This window comes from Lissotriton vulgaris, chromosome 3_2 (genome assembly GCF_964263255.1).
Source record: "Lissotriton vulgaris chromosome 3_2, aLisVul1.2, whole genome shotgun sequence".
NCBI classification, from domain to species: Eukaryota; Metazoa; Chordata; class Amphibia; order Caudata; family Salamandridae; genus Lissotriton; species Lissotriton vulgaris.
This window is the reverse complement of record NC_141690.1, coordinates 176,118,280-176,131,070: the sequence shown is the minus strand read 5'-3', so window position 1 is coordinate 176,131,070 and position 12,791 is coordinate 176,118,280. Positions and strand designations below refer to the sequence as shown.

Sequence of the window (12,791 nt, the reverse complement as noted above, 5' to 3'; positions counted from 1 at the left end):
CTCAGCAAGCAGCCTATTACAGTCAGAAATATAATTCATCTATATCCTGTGTCATACGGATTCAGATCTTATAAAATAGTATAAACTTCTAAGCCCCGTGTTTCCTCTAGTCAGTTCGACTTTTATGTCATCCTATTATAGTAGGCTGTTTGCAAGACAGACAGGGCTAAACAAAAAATACTTATCCTAGTGGGAATCATCATGACTATAACAATCGACGACGTTTAATAACTGCTCATAGAAAATGAGCAATGGTGTAACAGGCCAACATAGTCTAGTTGCTGTATAAAAGATAGAGCTAGTTTTTAACTGGGCACTGTATATATGCACACCATTAATTTTCAGATGCACGAACCTGGGTCCTCACTTAATTTTCCTCCTATATCTCTTTTTAGATTGATTGAATCTCATCTATTGAAATCATTTGTGATTAATTTCACAGCCGGACCGATGGTTTGACCACGGCAATTGCAGCAGCATTTATACTGCCTCTAAGGATTTGTATGGATTTAATGTGAGTACGTTTGAATACCTTTTGGACTCTTTCACTAGGCGGCCTTTTGACAGACACCTTACTTTTACAGGTGTTTATCACTCTCGCCCACACTCTTTGGAGCTCACGAAGCCCTATCGTCCATGACGAAACACGGTGCCCATCAGGCTTTATTTCTAATCTGATATGGTAAACATGGTGACTTTCACATTGGTTTGTTCCTCTCCTTAATTTAATTAGTGGCCCTGACATACCCTTATTCTATCCATAGGTGCCCCTCTGCTCTCACCCTCACTCTTGTCCTCAAGAAGAACCCATTAGTAAGGATTAGAATCAACCTACATCATCCCAGGGGTCAAAACGTCGACACACCATTGATGCCAGTATTATCAACAGCGCATTGGTGCAACTGCATTGTGACTCCCTGTTATACATGGCTATGTAAATGAGTGTAATATTTTCTGTTACGAAGTATATTCTGATTAAATACCACTCTAGCACCATTTCGTTTTGTTGTTTGAATTTATTTTCTTAAATACAATTTAGCACTGTTTTTGATGCAATTGTGCTGGGACCATAATTTTCTATAGTACTACAAGTCATGACGCACCTCTCTTGTATGCCCTCCACTTGGGCAGGCAGCTGTTGGTGGGTGTGTCTGTGTCACCATGGTGCTCAGCTGGTGTCTCCCCCGGTGGGGCCACCTCTAGGGGGAGCCGCTGGTGTCTAAAGTTCTAGGCCAGTCGGCTTCAGATCTGCAACAGTCACTGCAATCCACCACCTTCTCCTCTGCGGCCAGCGGGATTTAAATAAGGGTATTGTGTTTCTGGGGTCCCACTTGTTCTCAGCAGGCATGCTTCTGTGCCTCAGTATTCACCGCTGCGTGAGTTGGGGGGTTAGGCCCCCTACTGCTACCTTTGGTTGCCCATCTCATGTCCAGCTGCCTGGGGATGCGGTAATTGGCTACGTCTTCAGCTGTCTTGAGTCGCTTGACTGCAGTTCTCTCTATGGTATTATGGAGAGCATGCAAACATAGGCAAAGGCAACACAAGTGCAGTACGGGCCTGCACCAGGTCCGATTGGCAATCCAGCCAGTAGAGGTAACCTTCAGTGCTCAGCTTCACCTCGCCAGTCACCTACGCGGCCATTCATGCTCCCGGGTTATCACAGCCCACTCAGACTGCCCCTTTCAGTCCCAGTGCGCTGTACCATCTGCCATCTTGGGAGTACGGATCAGGTAGCCAGCCACTGCCTCAGTCCCAGCAAGAGAGGGCAGGGCGGTTGTGGCGCCAGCCCTCTGGAGTTGAGGATGACGAGGGATGGTTGGTGGTGATCCAGGGGATCAGATGATAATGACCATCTTGCATGCTGCCCCACCTTGCCCCTCTCGCTCTCCGGCAGCAATGGGTTTCTAATTGGTTAAGTAAGACCAACTCTTGAAACTGAAAATAATGTCAAAACAGGAGGCAGACATTGAGGGACATATAGAACACTCACTTCTTCAATGTCGCTGTGGAAAAAGGGTGAGGTACCTGGCCATCAGCGAGTATTGAAAACAACTTAAATATCTTAAAGTATGTGAATTGGAGGCTGAGCGGGAACACAACTCTCAATGCACTGGGTGGGAGTCTCTCACTGTCACCTCCTGTGATGAGATAATGCTGTCTCCCTTGACAAGAGGTTATACTCAGCCATCGGATTAAGGCACCATCAAAAGCTGATGGGGCGTGACCCCTCTCCCCCACATTGCATCCGGGGTGGAGATTGATGCTATCCTGTCATCGGAGATGCTAATGGGGTATGAACTTTCAACACCACCGCTTGTTATGAAACGGATTTGCCCCACTGAAAACGTCTTGTAGCTCTTTGGGTGGTCGGTTTACCTCTCCAAAACACCACCTCGTACCACTGTGACCCAGCAGGAGTAATTCATCTTCCAGACTGCATAGTGCTCTAACTACTAGAGCAACAGGTCTAACTCTCCTGAAGGATGGAAATAACCACAAAGAATCAAGGAACTCCTCAAAGTATGATGCTCCTTCATTTATAACAATAAAAGTTACCAGTTAACTGTGTGGCCAGTGAGGTTCTTCACAACTCAGGGGTGTGGAATCTAGTCAAATATCTGCTTGTCTATGTGGCAGATTGCTTCATAAATCTACTTGTCCTGTTTCAGACCCGGAAGGTCCGAGGGACCACCGACTCCGACTTGGTAGCTTGGTGCAAGGCGGGAAGGCACGCCGGAAGCTGTGTGTTGAGTAGTTGTGAAGCACACACTCACACTGACCCAGTAAAGCACACGCAATGAAAAGGCCCCACTCCAGGGTCACTGGCAAAAACAAGTATCTTTAAGTATCAAAGTACCAAAAAGAAGAGAAAAGAAAACTCCCAGACTGGTGATGACAAAAATAAAAGACCGAGAGGACCTTAATTGTGCCTAGGTACCACCCAAGTTGAGAATAATGAATACGTTTATTAAAACTTACTCAGAGAATACTGAACAAAATATCTTGCTGTTATGATGGAAGAGACAAGGATTGCTGGAAGGAAAATAAATGGATGTGGAACTAAGCAAGTATATTGTTTTTCAAACTATAGACATAACAAGAGGAATTGCGACTATTTACATGCATTAAAATTCTGTGTTTATTTATGAAACCGCTGTGTGTGGGCCCGTCGTAGTGCGAGCTTGCGGTGTCGGAATGCAGACACTATCTGGCTGTCCTCGGGAATAAGACCTAGTGTGCCAATTAGAGTACTCAGAATTCGTAGGCTGTATAGAGCGGTGCTGGTAAGTTACATGCCAATCTGTGGAGTACATGATCACATTTTAGAACTTAGACTACAAAAAGATTAGCCAGAATGCACTTAGAGGTAGAACTGGTAATACCTTCAATATATGCATAATTTCTTCAGTTTCAACGAGCAACTGTACAGACAGATACGTGGAACCGCGATGGGGGCCAGAGGAGTGATGTTGAGAGCCCAGGTGAGATCAGAAAGGATAGATGCGGGAAATCCCCCCTTTCCCCAGATTGGCATTCATGACCTGGGCTTCAGGTGGGCTATATTCGGGTAAGGAGGTCCCTTCTGAGATGTGGGTGTGGAGAGCTGGCGCAGCTGTAGGTAACGGTAAAACTGGGAGACGTGGATGGAGAAGCGGGCCTGCAGATCTGTGAAATTGCGTATGTGGCTCCCGCCCCAAGTTGTGAAATCCTAATGAGATCCCAGGCTCTGAAACCCGAAAGAGCGGTGACGTCCTTGAGCCACGTTCCGCACCACAGAGGGGTATATCGGGTTAATTTGCCCAACCAGTGGGTGTGGCGTGGGGAGGCCTGCCAGGTCAAAAGCACCCCGCGCATGACCTCAGGTAGAGCGTGGGAGATAGAGGTTCCGTAGCGCATCCCCTGAATATTAGAGAAACCTAAGGTATGCAGCTCGAGGCGGTACGCCGGGTCCGACCAGCCACCATTAAACCAGTCATCCACTGTGAAGAGCCGAGTCACCAAATAATATAAATACTGGGTTGTCATGCCCAACCCACTGTCAAAGGGAGGTATCCTGCACTGGGCGAGGGCCAACCTTGGTCTCCGACCTCCCCACAGGAATTTAGTGGCCAAATCGTCTATCTCCCGGATCCAGGACCGTGAGAAGGAGAGGAGTGTGTTCTGAAACATATGGAGAAATTGGGGCAGAACCATCATCTTAAAAAGGGCTACTCTGCCCTTAGGGTTTAGTGGCAGCATTTGCCATTTAAGAAGGTCGGCACAAACCCTTTTCACCAGAGGAGTGACGTTGAGAGACCATGTGAGATCAGGACGGAGGGCCACTCAGATCCCCAAATACTTGAATGACTGCCGGCGAAGAGGATTCGAGGACTGCCAATCAAAGCATTTCCTCGACAGATGGAGGGGGACCATGACTGACTTGGCCGCTTTCAAATGGATGCTGGAGACTAGCTCATTGAGGCGCAGGGCTCGGAGACATCGAGGCCCTGATCGAGCTGGGTCTGACAAAAAGATCAGAACGTCATCAGCGTAAAGGGCAATCTTGTCCTCTGCCAGACTGGGCCATTGCCATCCCATGAGAAGCGGATCGGTTCGGATAAGAGAAGCAAAGGGCTCCATCACTAATGCAAAAAGGAGGTGTGAAATGGGGCAACCCATGCCTTGTGCCCCTCTCAATGAGGAAGGGGCGTGAGAGGGCGCTATTGTCCAGCACCTGGACTTGCGGCTTGAAGTAAAGTGTCTTGGCCAAATTACGAAAGGGGGTCCCAAGTCCCATCTCCGACAACACTGCTTCCAGATATTGCCAATCAACTGAATCAAAGGCTTTCTCAAAGTCCACGAGGAGCAAAGAGAGATAAGGGGCCAGTTGTTGTTGATTCGCCAAGGTGAGGTGGAGCTGTCTAAGACAGTGTCTGGATTCCCGAGAGGGCATGAATCCACTTTGGTCCATCTGGACCGCTTATCTAAATAGGGCCGTCTGTAGTTTCCCAGGACAGAGGCAAATATTTTGAGTTCCGAATTATTGAGAGAGATGGGGCGATAATCGGAGCCAGACGATGCCGCAGCGGAATGGATTGAATCCAGCTCCCGTTCGACGGTTTAGCGTAGGAGAGTCTCCACCCCTGCGACCTCCGGATTTTCTCCCGGGCGTCTCCATCTACCCGCAGTTACATTCAAGCGCAGTATTTGAAAGAAGGTGAGTAGCTACACCCTTCGACTCCGGACTAATTCCTGGGCGTCCTGACCCACGAGTCCTCTTCACCCTGCATCTACATCCAAGTGCAGAAAAATTTACACGACGTGCAGTTAATCTCCACCCTAGCAGCCCCTGCGCGCTTTTTGCAGTGAAGACCTCACCCAGTCCCCGTCCTGAGGAGAACCCTTTAACTTTCTACGGTTCGAAACCCGTTGACCCCCAGCCTGTGACAAGAAAGAAGGGTGCAGCCAGGGAATAATTAATACCAGTGCCGTGGGCCCTAGATGGCAAAGCGGGCAGCCCTTGCATGCCTCTCTCCATTCTGTCCCATCCCCTCCTCGCCGCTGCCACTCACCGAAACCCTGGGTCGCCAAGCATCGGACCTCCAGTCACAAGGTCCAGAGAGCAGCAGTCGGGCCCCATTCACCGCCGAATCCCAGTCTCCTGCCACCTGAAAATGGTGGCCAGCACCGCGGCAACGCCGGAGGGGAGCCGGGGCTTCGTTTCAGGCGTTGTCGATAGCCGCAGCCAACAGCCCCAGCCCCCGATCAGGTGTGCCAACCCCAGCATAGGCAGGCAGGAACCATTGGGAGCGGCCGCTCATGCAGAATCCCAACCAGGCGTGGGGGAAGGGAAGAACGCAGCAGGCACATCACCGAAGGAATCCCCAGCTAAGCACCAGTCACCGCAGCCTCCGGGGTCATCTCCGCCAGCACAGTAGTACAGAAGCGTGTCGCGGGAGCCCGGGCCGAGGAACGCCGGGGTCCCGGCTCAGAGCAGGTAGGCTGCCATCTAAGGAGAAGGCACCCGGCAGGCCGGCAGAGTGCGGTGAAACACAGGATCCCCAGACACCCCACAGCCAGGATCTCTGCCAGGGGTGCAGCAAGACAGCGGCAACAAGATTCAGGGCAGGATGATTCCTGGAATGGGCGGATTGCGGGCGGATGGCGGAGGGGTCCGGGAGCACACTCAAGGTGCGACCGCCATCTTGGCTCTCGAAGCCACGCTCCCCAAGAATGGGCTCTTAAGGTCTGCACACAACACTTCCTGCTTTCTCTTTGTCTCAGACATCCAGTAGGAAAATGGATTTGAAACGTGGAGCTGATAGAAGGAAGACTCTTGTATCAACCTTAATCAAAATAGTGCTAAACTTACCCCATGTTAAAAAAACAGGCTCCAACTGCTAGGTTCGTAGCCCACAAGAGCATTTCTCAGTAGAGGTAGCTCCCTGTTGCCTTCTGCCTTTCATCCACCTCCAGATTACCGTGGTGGTCAAAAAAAGCTGGGGATAGAAGAATGGGTCAAGAACAGGCTATGGCATGCCATCTTCTGGGAGCCAAACTTGGCTGCCTTGATACTTCTCAGTCACAGTGTAGTGATGTATAAAACATAATCACAGTCTTTATGGTAAAAAAGCTGTCTTTAATTTATGAATAAAAATAAATAAAATAATGAATGTGGAGAAATACTTGGTTTGGAAAGTAGTATTGAAACTCCTCAACAATTTATAATTGCTACTGTCTTCACAGTGATTTTTTTTTTTTAGTGTATCTTACATAGCGCACGGCTACCCCAACGGGGTGTCCCGGCGCTTGCATTGGGAACCCGTCCTGGCTTTTCCCTGTGAGATAACCCGTACTGGGCATCCCCAAGGTGAAAGCCAGGCATCCCGCCGCGGGGGGCCGTAGTGGAGATTAAGCAAGCTATTGCCCAGAGTTGCAGAGTGTGAACCCGTGATTCGAGTAGGCACCGAAGTGAGAATTATCGAGTCCGTGGACACTTGGGCTCAGACCCTGCCACGTTGGGAATTGAACCCTGGCCCCGGGTCTGACCTCAGCTTCCGGGTATGCCTCCTCTAACCATTGAGTCACACTTCTTCTTTTAACTACAGTTTTAGTGTTATGCTTGACAGAGCAGAGTAACAAATGTAGGTGATCCTTCGGAGATATGAAAAGTTGTTCTATAAAAAGTTAATCATACAACAAATCATTTTGTAATTAGGTCTGAAAATGCAAAAAAGACAAATCTTCATTGTGAGAACTTGCATTGTAGGTTGAGTGGGTTGTTAACCCTGTTTAAGCAACAACCACAATCCCTTTCAGGGTGAACAACAAAAGTCACTAAATTAACCGGTTCTTAGCCCTTTGGTAGCTCCTCGATGAAGCCTCAGTGAAGATTTTTTTGTTCAGATGAAGTCACTTTTTTGAAAGTTGAAAATCTCCAGCAGGGCGAGGCTGGAGGCTGTAGCAGACGAGAGTTCCACAAACTCAGATACTCCTTTGGCGAAGGACCGCTGAACAGGATTTGCTGCTGTAGAGAAGAACATAACGGGAGTTGCCTTGAAATCATGCCGAGTGGTGATACACCTTGGGTGAATACACAAGCAGGTTGCTCCCGGTCTCCTCTTGGGTCTTCAAGCAGGTTTTAGCTAAAAATCTTTTAAGTCCGAGGGCGTGGTCTAACCGTGTGCCAGATGACCGCTTGTTAAGCATGCTCCGCCTGCCGAGGCATAATCCTTCCCTAATCCTATCAGTCGGAGGGCCATTGCTGCGCCTAAATTGCCTCGAGGTATCGCCCATGAAGCAGTGATGTGGATGTGCTGTGGACCGCGGGTGTTAACCGCAATTAGACGGTCTTTGGCAGCGTCCGGGGGAGACAGCCTACCAGCCTCGGTGCAGACCTCAAGACCAGGGCACGGAACAGGTGGCGCCCAGAGGTGTGACTGGCTGCAGTAGCTGTGTACGGGCAGCGTGGAGAGGCGATGTCGCATGGAGGGTCCGGAGGTGTGTGGCTCCGCCGCTTCTGTTGGATGTCGGCCAAACCCCCCTGGACGAACACGAATGTGGCGACGCCATTTTGGAACCAGGCTCCCTCGCGGGTGCGGCCCGGATTGTTTAAAGCCAATGCGCCACAGTAACTTAAGGCCCTTGAGAAGAGTGAAGGTGAGTGGCGGACACCGCTGGCATTGTCGGCTCCCCTGGCATCGGCCCCCACTGGTGCTCAGCTGGGCTGGCTGCAGAGCTACCTTTTGGTGGGTGGCCAGTGTGGCCTTGCGGAGCTGTCTGTGGCGGAGCACGTGTTGTGCCTGGGATCTGTTCTCACCATAGTGACAGAGGTGTGCGGCGGTTCATCGGAGGCTACAGAGGCCACGTTGAGGCACACATTGATTTAGTGTGGCAGTGTCTCATAGCTTGTTTGCCAAGGCCTCAGGTCTGCAGGAGAAACACAAACAGAAGCCAGCTCCCACCAGTCTGTAAGCGCACCATTTATAAGCATTGCGCCTAACAGTTTTCGTGCTCTTAAGTGGCATATTGTTGCACTGTAAACCTCACTGCGGGAGGAGATGCGTTGGCTTGGTCTTGGCAAGGTGGGCGCCAGATACTTCAGGGCCCACAGAGCTTAGCCTTACCCCTAGAACCGCTCACACACATTGTTCACCATCATGGGCAAACACAATGCAAAACAGCCTAAACTAATTTTCGAAACTAAAAGGCACACAAGAATAACAAACGCTGAGATCGAAGGAGAAGTCGATCACCAATCTACTGCTCAATTAGAGGAACAGGGGGATGACCTCCACACGCCTCTATTAGAAATGAGATCAAGCTTAAAAAACAATAGATGCCAAGCTTGATGTCTTCACCTCTCAACTAGATGCAGTAAAAAAACAAGTAGGCACACATGAGACCCTTCAGGACTTGCTTGAGATCCACAGTTCTGACCACCATGAGTTCCAAGTTGAAATCAAAGAACAGTTATTGCAAATGGACCATGTTCTAGGTCTGATTAGGTCAAATAACGAGAATTTAGAGGCCAGATATAGGCAGAATAACCTTGAAATCACTGGAATTCCCAAGACCACCACCATTTAAAAAATAGAGTCCTATGTTGACAAACTGCTCTGGGTGCTCTTTGGCCCTGGTCTACCTGCAGTATACGCGGTTGTGAGAGCCCCTCGCATGCTGGGTCCCAAGTCGCCAATCGGAGCAACAACCAGGCCAATATTAGCTCGGTTTTTAAATTACCAGGACAGAGACACGATATTGAGACTAGGGAGCATGAGTCTATCAACTACAAAGGAAACACCATCTCATTTGACCCGGATTCCACCCCTGCGGTCCAGGCTGCCTGCAGAGAGTTCCTACCTGCAAAGCGTATTTTACTACAGGCTAAGATCCCCTACGCCCTACTTTACCCTAAAACTAAAGGTGACACACAAAGGATCTGTCCATTTTTTCACGGACGCTAAATCTGCACTGAAGTTTGCTAAGCACGTGGGAGGGAAGAAGTGCACAAACAGGTCCTCAGAAGCCGGATTGAGTGACAATGATTAACCTTTTACTCCTTTTTCATCTCTATTACTTGCAACTCCAGGTTTGAACTCTGTTTTATAATGTACTGAAACTTCCATCGGCATGGTTCAGCTTGGAACCGCTGGATACTGGGAAAGGTTACGGTGCTTAGGTTGAGCCTGCGAGGTGATAGCACTCCCTAATATATGTTTGAAATTCAGTGGCTCTCCCCCATAAGCTTGGCCACCCCACCTATGGCAGGGTAGTATGCCGGGGACCCCACACCCCCCAGGGAGAGTTCCCATTTGCTGCTCCTGTGTTGTACCAAGAGTTTAATGTTGATTCAGTTTCTAGGGTGGGAAGGTATCACACAACCTGATTGGGGGGCAGGTGTGGGAGAGGGGAGTATGGGTAAGGTTAATGTTTTGTTTTTAGTTAGTACTGTGCGACATAATACACATTTCAATAGTCAAGGTGCAATTTCATCCGGAGTCATGGGCAGAATGCGGAGTGTAACAAAGCCACCAAGCATCATGGGGGGGTAAGGCACTAGATGATCGATGTGTGGGCTCCAACCAGATACCAGAAGATAAACCATGACGGCATTGAACTTACTAACATGGAACATTTGCGGGCTCAACAATCATAGGAAGACCAGGTTAGTTCACACATATCTTCTCAGACCCCACATCAATATCTCCTTTTACAGGAGACCCACCTGAACTGCATTCCCTCCACCGGGCTCAAACATAAACGTTGGGGACACATATATCCAGCAGTATTTTCTAACCACCAAGGGGTGTGGCCATGCTGGTGAGACAAGGCCTCGATTGGAAGCTGTGTAAGTTACACATTGATCCAGAAGGGAGGTATGTTATACTGTTGGGGTCACTCAGCGGCGCTCTGGTTACATTAGCAGCAATCTATGGTCCTAACTCTGACAAGCCAGAGTTCTTTCAAACTGTATGGGCCAAGATCAAATCCCTCGGATGTGACACAGTGGTTTGGGGAGGCGATTTTAATGGTGTGCTCAATGATGCAATGGAGAGGAAGGGTTTATCCCGCTCCCTCCACCCTAATTGTAGCACCACACTAAACGCTATTATATCAGATGGCAATTTAACTGATATTTGGAGAAGCTATAATAGAAACACACTGGGAAGTACATGCATATCAGAACACCATAGGGCCTGGTCCAGGTTGGACTTTTCCCTGTTGTCCAGCGATGTGGCGACGTGGACACAAGAGGTCTGCCACCTTTCCAGGTGGCTTTCGGACCATGCCCCTTGCCTCCTACGTCTGTCCATGCTCAACACACCAAACAGAATTTTCGCCTGGAGGCTACCCCCAAGTGCCTTGCTAGACGAGGCCTTTAGTGAGGAAATAAGGAGTGATATTGTTGAGTATTTCAATTTAAACACCGGCTCGGTCACGACACAGGCCTCCTCGTTGGAAGCATTTAAAGTAGTCATTAATCAATAAAAAAGATTTAAACCATAAAGTGGTCATTAGGCGCAAATGCATTGCACGCCAATCGGGGGTGTTGAAGGCAATCAGGAATACACTCACCTACCTTGAGGCTTGAATCAGGGAACTTGAGAATTTTACACTACAGGGGACCCCTGATTGTTAGCTAAATTAAAGGAGGGGCTGCTACAGTTTGAGGGAGAGGTACAATGTGAGGGGAAGTTTAGCAAATACACGCAATCCAGATGTTATGGGGAAGGGAATAGACTGGGGAAAACACTTGCGAACATTCTTCGAGCTTCGCGTACTGCTACATATGATACCGAGGTTAAAGGGGAACACCAGACACTCATCAGAGACCCTCAAAAAATCCTTGACAGATTTACGCAGTTCTATACCAATTTATACACGCCCACACACCACACAGTTCCCGAAACCTTGCAGCCTTTTTTGGAGTCCCTGAGTTATTATGGCTGGGCAGGGGACGTATGGAATATATGGATGTCCCATTTACAGCTGAAGACATAGCCCAGTTAATCTGTGGACTCCCATCAGATAAAGCCCCTGGGTCAGAGGGTCTCACCACTACATTCTACCAAAACTATACAGTGGAGCTAGCCCCTCATCTCACTGCAGCATTTGAAGAAGCACAGACCACCAGTATTTTACCACCCTCAAAGCGCGAAGCTATCATTATTACATTGCTGAAGCCCGGCAAACCCAGTGATGAGGTGGACTCGTACAGATTACTTTCTCTGATTAATGTGGACGTCAGAATTTTGGCAAAACTACTTGCTATTCTCAAAGACTGCAACCCCTGCTCCCACTAATCGCACGCACAGACCAGTCAGGCTTCATTCCCAAATGATCAACAGCACATAATCTTCGCACCTTTTTCACTTTAGTGCATTATCTACATCCCAACACACAAGCAATTGCCACATTTCTTGCCGCCACTAAAGCATTTAATTCGCTGGAGTGGACCTATATATTCACCGTCCTGGCGAGAATGGGCTTCAGCCCTCTCTTCCTTGGTATTATAAGCCTACTTTACTAAACGCCTTCCGTTAGGATTCAATTCAATGACAGGCTGTCGAGCCCCTTCCACATCACTCGTGGAACGAGGCAGGGTTGTCCCCTCTCCCCTCTGCTATTCGCTATTGCGATGGAGCCATTAGCAGCGTGGATCAGGCAACACCATGCTAAGAGAGGTCTGGGCTTCAGCAAGAGGGGATTGTTGATCTCACCTCACGCAGATGATATTACTCAATATTTAAATGACCCTGCGATAAATACCGCCCCTATTCTTCGCAAATTAATTAATTTTGGGGGTATATAATAGGCATTTCCATAACCTGAGCAAAATCCACTCTTTTCCCTCTCACAGACACTACAGCTCCATTCCCCATTGATTACCCACTTCCGTGGGCTACTGGTCCAGTAAACTATCTGGGTATTTGGCTCAGTCGAGATGAGCAAGAGCTCTGGGCTCTGAACTTTGGGCATGCCGTCACTTGGATGAAAGAAAATATAAACACATGTGCTAAGCTACCTATCTTCCTGGCTGGGAGGATCGCGGTTGCCAACATTTTCATACCTATTTGTCAATATCCGACCCCTCTCACCCAAGCTTTTTTTGGTAAACTCCATACTATATTAATTACTTTGGTCTGGGCGGGCAGACAGGCACAGGTTTTGTGGGAACTTCTAACACTGCCCCTGCCGCAGGGTGGACTGGGATTTCCATCTATATGCCTTTTGCGCTCAAGCACAATTTCTGCATTTCTGGTTGCATTCCACCCCATTCTAGCAGCATGTGGTGGTGGAGTTGGATG

The 12,791-nt window shown here is 48.9% G+C and overlaps 1 long non-coding RNA gene across 1 annotated transcript in view; it reads left to right on the top strand.

Moving 5' to 3' along the window:
• LOC147725477 (uncharacterized) overlaps positions 1 to 12,791 on the top strand; it is a 112,790-nt gene that overhangs the window by 31,657 nt on the left and 68,342 nt on the right. The window contains exon 2 of the long non-coding RNA XR_015309780.1: positions 396 to 514. This is a non-coding gene — a long non-coding RNA (uncharacterized LOC147725477). The remainder of the gene's footprint in view (positions 1 to 395; positions 515 to 12,791) is intronic.